The sequence below is a fragment of the Mycteria americana genome, chromosome 9 (genome assembly GCF_035582795.1).
Source record: "Mycteria americana isolate JAX WOST 10 ecotype Jacksonville Zoo and Gardens chromosome 9, USCA_MyAme_1.0, whole genome shotgun sequence".
NCBI lineage: Eukaryota > Metazoa > Chordata > Aves > Ciconiiformes > Ciconiidae > Mycteria > Mycteria americana.
In genome coordinates, this window is record NC_134373.1 from 14,754,351 (window position 1) to 14,763,233 (window position 8,883).

Genomic DNA, 8,883 nt, shown 5'->3' on the forward strand with positions numbered 1-8,883 from the left:
TCTCCGCCCGGTCGGGCTGCCGCGCGCCCCTGTGCGTGGCCAGCCACGTCTGCACTGCGGCAGGCGAGCCCGGGCCGCCGGGCGGGACCTACCGCCGCCCCCGCGGGAGCTTCCCGCCCCTGCGCCGCCGTTTCCCTGCTCCCGGCGCCCTCGGCCCTGTAAAGGGAGGCAGCTGTCGGCTGCCTGAGGAAGGTGGGGAGCTGCCTGGCGCAACCTGCCGCCCTTTCGGCCCGGGCGGTTTTCTCCCCTGTAGCTGTGCTAACGCAGCTTGAACGGAGCCCGAAAAGCCTTGGTTTCTCCAGCCAAGGTGCTGGAAACCTGCTCTAACGAATGGGGGTTTCAGTCTTTTTGTCAGCTCCAGTCGGGATTTTTCTGGTTTGGGAGGTAGCGTCTTCGATAAGTTTTATTTCAACAACTGTGATAGTTATTTTCCCCTTCAAAACACACTTACATGCTTGAGAGCAGACTATAGGGTTTACACTTTTTTTCAATTTCTGTCATTAAAAATAGCTTGCTTTTCATCGTGTACCTTGTTTAAGTAGACTTTATCAGAAAGTGAAAGGTCTTAGTTTGACTTTTTGATTGAGTTAATGCTAGATCTTGTTTTGGTTTGGTTTTTTTTTCCCCTCAGAAATGGGTTTAATAATATGACCTTAGTTCAGGTTATCTTGTTTTCAATTGTAGGCTTTTAATGTTTATCTGATCTCCCGTGGGAAACCAACTATTGCATATTTCTCTCATGACGCTGAAGCAACAGGATTTTTTAAGCAATCTGGGCAGACATGAAGATAATCAACACCCTTATGTGGGAAGACAGGTGCAGATACAGGCTTGGATTGTGCAGTGGGGGAAAAAAATCTTGAATGCACCATAATACAGAAAATTTAAACAGAGGCTGCTGTAAAAAAGATGCTGTTGTGTGACTATGAAACCGTAGCTTTGAAATGTCCACCCACGCTGAACGAGTAATTGAACACAAATCTCAAATGTCACAAATCTCAAATCTCAAAACACAAATCTCAAAGAACAGCAGAAGGCTTTTCTTTAGGAGGGGACTACCTTAACTGCTGTTGAATTCTTTTGATATGTGCATAGATATGAGTATGTTTTTATTGCCAAAAAATAAGTACTTAATACAGAACTAAAGTTGCCTGGTGATATTTTATTGCCTAGTATAATACAGAACTTTGCAAAACTGGAGCCAATTAAAAAAAGGGGGGAGAATACAACTTTTTAGTTATTTAGTTACGTATAGTGTAATGTTTCTGCCTTTTAAGGCTGACAGGATTCCCTAATCGTGCTACACTCATTTTAGCTACATTTATTTTGTTGGAGATAACTGAATAAGATGATGGCTTAGTTGAGGCATCTTGGCAGATAAAAGATTTCAATACAAGTATATGTGGGAGAATCAATCACTTCGGTAACATGGAAAGGATTTTTTAATTCATTGATAGACAAGTGAAAACCTAGTTTTAGATGGAATCTTATGGGTAGGAGTGGAGATTTGTAAGCAGCAGTCATTAAAATTTTGCAGATGCCGTATTTCTGTGGAGAAGATTTACATGCGTGAAAGTTCAGGCACATGCCCAAATTATTGCATGTCAGCAGAGCTGCATTGTTTAAATGTGTGTGCTCCATCTGTGGCAAACACACTTTGAAACATTATCTTAGGCTAAAATAGTTTACCTTTGTGATGGTTTATAGCAGGCTTAGTGAGTTACTGCAGCTCAGCTGACCTTTCATAACTTGTTGAAACAAAGTAAGCTTGATTACATAGCTGAGGTACTGACATTTGTTTTCCAGAATGGCTCATGTAAAACAGAAGTCGTCAGCAAAAAGAAGGCTATAGAGTCTGTCTTATAATGCCATATAGCTTGTCCTTGGAATGTTCCTGAATATTTTTGCAAGGATAGAATGTGATATTCTATCTTTTGGACTATCATTCAAAGCAGAATTTAGGCTTGTGTTGCCAAATATTTCTTGACTTTCAGCTCTTCCTGTACTTACAAACTTGAGGTTGCACCATGATTCAAGCTCAGGTAAGGTATTGAGAGATACCCCTTTCCCTCAGTCTCCTCTTCTGACTTTTTTCTCTTTGCTGGTATCTATCTATACTCATCTATTTGATTTCCATAAACGGTCCCATACAGCTTTCACTGCTTTGCTTTCTACTTTTGCTTTGATTTGCTATGTTTTTCCACTCCCATTAGCAAAATATATGTCAAGGTTATACCTACGAAAAACATGAAGAAAAATTGACAAAGGTGAACAATACCTATTTTCTTAAGAGTCTCAAATATCTTCCAACAGTTGGGTTCAGGTTGCAAAGAGAGGAAATAAAGGTTGATAAAACTAGCTGGCAGGAAACTCTTGCCTAGATTTTTAGTTTGTTACGTATGTGCTTTGTATATTCTAATTTTAAAAGCCTAATTTATCCTTAAATCATTGTTTTGGTAAAATTCTTCAAAGGATCTGAGCTAAGTGTTGACTGACTGACAGCAGTTGAGGGCTGGGGTTTGAGCCATGCAGAGAGTACTTTTGCCAAATGTCCACAAAGATGGATTGCTAGATCTAGCCTGGAATCTAACAAGCACTGCAACTTTCAAGACAGTCGAAGTACATCTGGAGATTTTAGAGCACTTCAAATTTTGAGTAAGCTTGGAAAAGGAGGATCTTTTCAACTGTGTAGCGGAATGGATGTTCCATAATGCCTGTCATTACATTAAAACCTTTAATTACTAAGAACTATAAAAGTCTCTTAAAAGAATTTTGTTGTCTTTCTCTGAACAATCTGATACCGGCCACTGTCCAATATCAGATACCAGACTAAATGGAGCAATGATCTGTTCTCCTATGGTATTTTGATTTTTTTTTTCCCTTTAATATGAATTCAGTAATATTTAATAATAAGGGTTTTCAAAGTAAAAGAAAAAAATTCCTCATCTATGTAAAAGGCAAGTATAATCTCAAAAGAGAGCTTCTTGTTTTCTTTGGTCTGCTTTACTTAGACCATTTGCTGGGGCTGACAGATTGCTATTACACATTTATTTTCTCTCTTATAAACATGAAAAATATAAAATGAAAGATAAATGTTTTTAAAAAATAATATTCGTCTTTTATTTACTTTGGTATGGCACTGGAATTAAATGCAAGCCAGAAAGAAAAATTTTTATACGTTTTCTTTTTTTAATTATTATGGGCATTCTGCTCACTTTCTCATTATCTAAAACTGAGCTTTCTATTTTTGTGTTGTACTCAAGGTTTTGTAAATTTTAAAATAAGAGCTTTGCCGGAGATAACAATAAAACCATCCCCAATATATGGGATATTAGCTTAATCCCCAAACTTAAGGGATAGTCTAATTTAAAGGTTGTTCTATCTTTCATTCTCTTGCCAGAACTACCTTCTTAAGGTTAAAAAATTGCACCTTAAATTATCATTTTAATTGCTTAATCATTAAAACAACCAAAAAGCTGAGCAGTAGTATTATAATTGAATCACGATTGGATAGGGACGAAGGAAGAAGTTCAAAATACCTTTTAAAACTGAGAGGGTTATAAAAAGCATTTTTTTAATGTATGGACCAATAAGTTTCTCCAAAAAATATTATTTTACTTTCATGTAATCTGGTTTTTCATTTTTAAAAGGTTAGTAGTACTTGTAGTACTTCGCAGTTTGAATCTTTTTGCATATCTTATTAGAAGCAAATCCTCCCTAAGTCTTTTTTGTGACTATTATTTGCAGGCCATGCTGCTGTTTTTGTGGGCTTAGTTTTTCATAGTTGTATGGTTTTACACTTCTTTTTTTGCACTAAAATTGCTCTCAAGAATATGTTTCTGTATACATGTACTTAGGAGAATACAGAGATTTTTATTATAATAGTGCTGAGCAAAATTCTGAGATATTCACGCTGATCCCGGAGCGTATTATTATTGCTGTTATGGCTGCTGTTGCTGTTTGTTTGCTGACGGGTCATCCAGAAGGAACAACTGATGAGACAACTCTAAATGTGTCACTTAAACAGTATGGCTACAAAATTTATCCAAATTCAGTGTTTTCAGAAAGTTTCTGCATGATGGGCTACTAATGTTCTTACATTACATTTCAAATCCATACCCTAACACTGCTGCAATTGTTTTGAATCTGTCCATTAGCTTAAATTAACATGTTTTTAGGACTTTCTGTTCTAAAAGAAAATGCAAAGAACTTAAATCAGCAGTTGGGAGGTTTGTATGCCATGGCTCTAACACTGCATGAAATTTTTCTTTACTGGACCAAGACTAACCAGGCTGTACCAAAGACAAGGTGGAGGAAACGGGGTCACGGTGTCCTGACAGCCCTCTTGTGGAGCACAGTAAAAGTCGCTTGAGTTAAAGTAAAGAGGAAACTCGTCTCCGGATCCTTTTCCCGTTTAACCTGAAAGAGCATTCTGCTTTCAGAGAACGCGCCTTTCCTCATAAAATTCTGAATAGTTCACTGTTACATTCACAGTCATTTCTGTTTTCTGTTAATGATTGTTCAGTCGGATCATCTCTCTGAAATAACTATGTCTGTTTTTTTAGGGAAGTGACACAAAGAAAAGGACTAGGTCAGGAAGTAGTTGGGGGTTGCCTGTAGGTGACTGCTCATGAATTGCAGGATATTCTTTGACCTTCACGTTGTGCATGGAATTTTTTTTAGCTTCAAAAACAACAGTCCCTTAGAATTTCTCAATTCTATTTGCCATTGTTTCATATTTATTTTCAAAAATAACACCAATTTTAACATTGTCCGATTGATATAGTCAGATTGACCCTTGAGAATTGGCAAAGTTTTAAAGTATAATTGTTCATTACCAAATTACTTGGAAATATGCAATAATTTCTGACACGTACATGCTGGAAAATGCAGTGGAAAGTTGTAAAGTGACTCCATTTCCCCATGCTGAAGGGAGCTCTACAACCTGAGAGCCTTCAGCTATGAAGGGAACAGAAAGACCAATAGGTTCTTGTATTAACCACAGTCAGATAACATGACTGAAATACACTTACACTCAGAACAGAATTATTCTCATCTGTGTGGCAAAATGTTTTGATTAGCATGTTTTAAAGCATCCTTCTTTTTATTATTACGGGTAAGATACAAAATGCATGTGGATTTTTTAATCGGATGCTGATGTGCGAGATGTGAAATATTTTAAATAAATATAGTAGATGACTATTACTCTGTTCTAGCCTACCTCATGTTCTATCATAGTAGAAACTCCAAGGCATTTTTGCAAAAGTTAATATTCCCATTACTCAAGCAGGGAATAATGTATTTCTGATACAAAGAGGTAATTTTCTCAAAGCCTCTTGGAGGGATATTAATTCTGTTTTCCAAGAATTTTCATGTTCCCAGAAGTTGAGAACCTGCCTTGACCGCTTGGAATATTCTGAATTAAATGTTTGTATCTATCAATTTTAATAGAACTGTTCTGGTTTTAAACAGATGCAGATGAATGTAAGATGATCCTGAACATAAAATACATCTCAGCTTCCTTGTCTGTAGTGTAATATATACTATTATGTTGAGTCACTGTATGTTCTGCAGTCGATTTAAGGTGGGGTCAAAATGTATTCCCAAGGTAGTTAAGTAAGCGTTATTTTCCTCTGCACTGGCTGTTCTAAATCATGTTAAATTTTTCTAATGTTCCCACAATAAACCACATAAGATATTTTCTTACATCTGAGAGCAGGCAGACTCTCTACCTTGCTTTACCCTGGGAATAATTTAAAGAAAGATTTCTTTATCCTATTCAGGGAAAAAGCAGAAAGCTAAACAAGAGAAGTTCTGTTTTTTTTTTCCAAGGGCAAAACTTAATTTTAGGCTAGGAATGCTGATAAGCAAAAACATCAGCCTTTGAAAGAAACCTCTTTCTCTTATAGTTTGAAAATATAGAGTTTTTCATGGAAAATTTTGAAAACAGAGAAAAAGAACTTTTGAACAAAAAGCCTTTTATTTGATTTGTGTTTCTTCAGCATTTCACATACTATTACTGAACTGCAGTAATTCTTTGGATCAGAGCTTAATCTCTCTCTTTTCTGGTCCATCAGTAAAACCAGAAGTCTCCTTTATGTGGTTGGGTGGTCTATGTTTCTAATACTGAAGTAATCAGAGTTCAGTTCCTGGTTTGCACCCAAGCTACGTACAATTAGTGTAATTCCCCTTTGCCTAGTTTCTCATCTTGAAATGGAGAAGTGGCTGTTCCCTTCTCCACAAGCTCCCTTCTCTTCTCTTGAAAAGAAGGGAGCCTACTTGTCTGGAAAAGACAAGTAGCTACTTAAATAGCCTTTACAGAAAATGCTGCAATTCTAGTCTCTATATTCAGGTAAATTCCATATTCAAGTGCATGCTAAGTGCTGAATGTGGGCACATAGGCTTAAAGAAAAAAATTGCAACGTAAGAAGGATTTAAAATTAACCTTTGTGCGTCTTGATACAGCTTAAGGAGTAGAACTGGAACGGACAAATAAATATTGGGGGTTTTAGCTGCCTCTTTGCTTAGACTGATTTCCTATGCTTCCTTCCCTCAGCCCACTGTCAATTTATTAGAGATAGGGCTAGTTTTGCTTTCACTGAAGGCAATGTAAGAATTAATATTGACTTTATAGACTGACCCCTTAACTAGCAAAGCATTTTTTCAGAGCTTCTAGTAATTTGCTTTGCCTATATCACAAGCAGCAGGTTTATTGGGATTTATCGGCTCCCATCTCGTTAGAGAGGCTGAGGGCTGGGTAGGGTTTAGAAGCAAAACTGTTCTTTACCATGAGAGTGATCAGAGGAGAGGGCAAATGCAGAGCAGTAGGCAGAAACTTGCATTGGGTCTCCCGGTCTCACATTCATTTCTATGGATAAATGTGAGGTCCCTGTGAGGTCAAGGTTGCCTGGCACCTTTCACAAAATGTGTTTACATCCACTAAGCAGAAAAACAGTCTGACAAATGTAGCTGACTATAAAAAGCAACTGTAAAAATACAAATGAATATGTGCTGAAACCACTGACCACAGTTTCTCAGAACATCCACAGTTGATTGAGTTTGATTTGGTTTTGATTTGCACCAGCTTTGCACTGATGTTCAGGAACCATTCTCCATTGCAAGGAGCTACTGTCCAATTTAAAACCTTTGTATCTCCATAAATCCTAAGGAATGTCAATGGCTGGTCAGTATTATAAAGAGTAACCAGCAGGCTCCATGATTCCACATGTGCATAGGTGTTTCTCTTAGTTAACATTTTGAGTAGTAATGCTGCAAAGCAACAACCTTGCTTGATCACTCATGAGTCCTGTACAGGCACCCTGCGTATTAGCATATATTTTCAGGGAGCAGTCCCTAATTTTGTATTGACCCTCAGCTTTGCTCTGTGTCTTTTGTAGGGGATTGGAACTCCTTTTCAGTTTCCCTGTTTGCAGTTTGTTAGTGTTTAAGACCAGCTCTATCACAGTGAGCACAGTAGCCGAGAACAATAGTCTAGCTGCAGCATAGTGAGGGACTGGAACTTGTAATTGTCTCCTCCCTGCAGACCTGCTTGTTTTGTGCATTGCTGTCCATCATGACAGGCTTCACCAACTTAGCTGTGAATTGTTAATAGCTGAATGCAGAACATGAAACTTTAATACCTCTTGGATCACTGAGTCATGTCCATTGTATGTAACACCATAATATAGTCGTATTTGAACTGTGGATTTGGGCTTTTAATCAAAAGACCTATTACATAAAAGATGGATTACAATCTCCAGAGTTTATACTTTAAATGGAAAATAAGATCTCCGTTCTTTGAAAGAATAGGTGTAGACAGCTATGCTGGTGACTTGGGCCACGAGTGGATGGAGGCAGCCAAAATCCTGAAGAGGTGTGGCTCAGGTTCATCTGTGTGCTTTGGGTTTCTTTGAACCTAGGCTGGTTGGGCTTTGGACAGTTTTTGAGACATCTGACTCAATCTGCATGTTGTAAGTTAGACGCATAACAGTAAATTCTGGCTTGCCTTTTCAGGGCTTCTCTCCTAAGACCTCTAAGTGACTCTGTAGTTCCTGGTAATTTATATGAGGTGAAAAAGTGTGAGTTTATTAATCCCTACAGCAGTACTAAAGATTGTGAGATACGTAGTGAAACAACCATAGTTTGCGTAGCCTTATTTTTGTTTCTGTAATCTCTGTGGTTCTCTCTGAAATTATTTTTCCAAACTCTGGCATTCCGTTGTATGGGAGGAGACAGCACTTTGGCTAAAATGGAAAAATACTGTTGTCAAGTTGGCTATTTAGCTATTCAATGACTATAATCTTTAGCACTCGGTGACATATCAGAAGGTTCGTTGTTGTTGTTAAGACACCCTCTGAAAATTCCACGGATTTCAAGTGTTATCTGAGTGGCAGGTATAATCTCTTATTTTATTGTCCTATAAATACAAAATTTGAATAGCTGTGGTCTGAAAGCTATGTAGAAAATCATTCCTACTTATTTGTGGAAAATGAGAAAAAATGCAAGTATAAAAGCAAAATCTATGGGGGGAAAAAAAGGCTATTTCTAATAGTATTTTTTTCCAGGTATCATTCTTCATAATAAAAAAATATATCTTTTTCTTTCCCTTCCTTGTAAATTATTCCCCAGTATTCATGATTTCATAGAATGTAACACCCTGCTGACTTCATTTGCAGGAGTTACATGAAGTGCTGCTTTTAAAGATCGTGCTCGAACTTGTATGTATATACATATATACACATACACATATAGCAATTCATTTATATGCTTGCGTGTTTTGACATGACTAAAGTAATAGGATTTTGGAAGGATTTTGCCTCCTGCAGAATTACTGAATTTCTTCAACACATTATACATGAAAATCTTCAGATTTCTAATACCAGC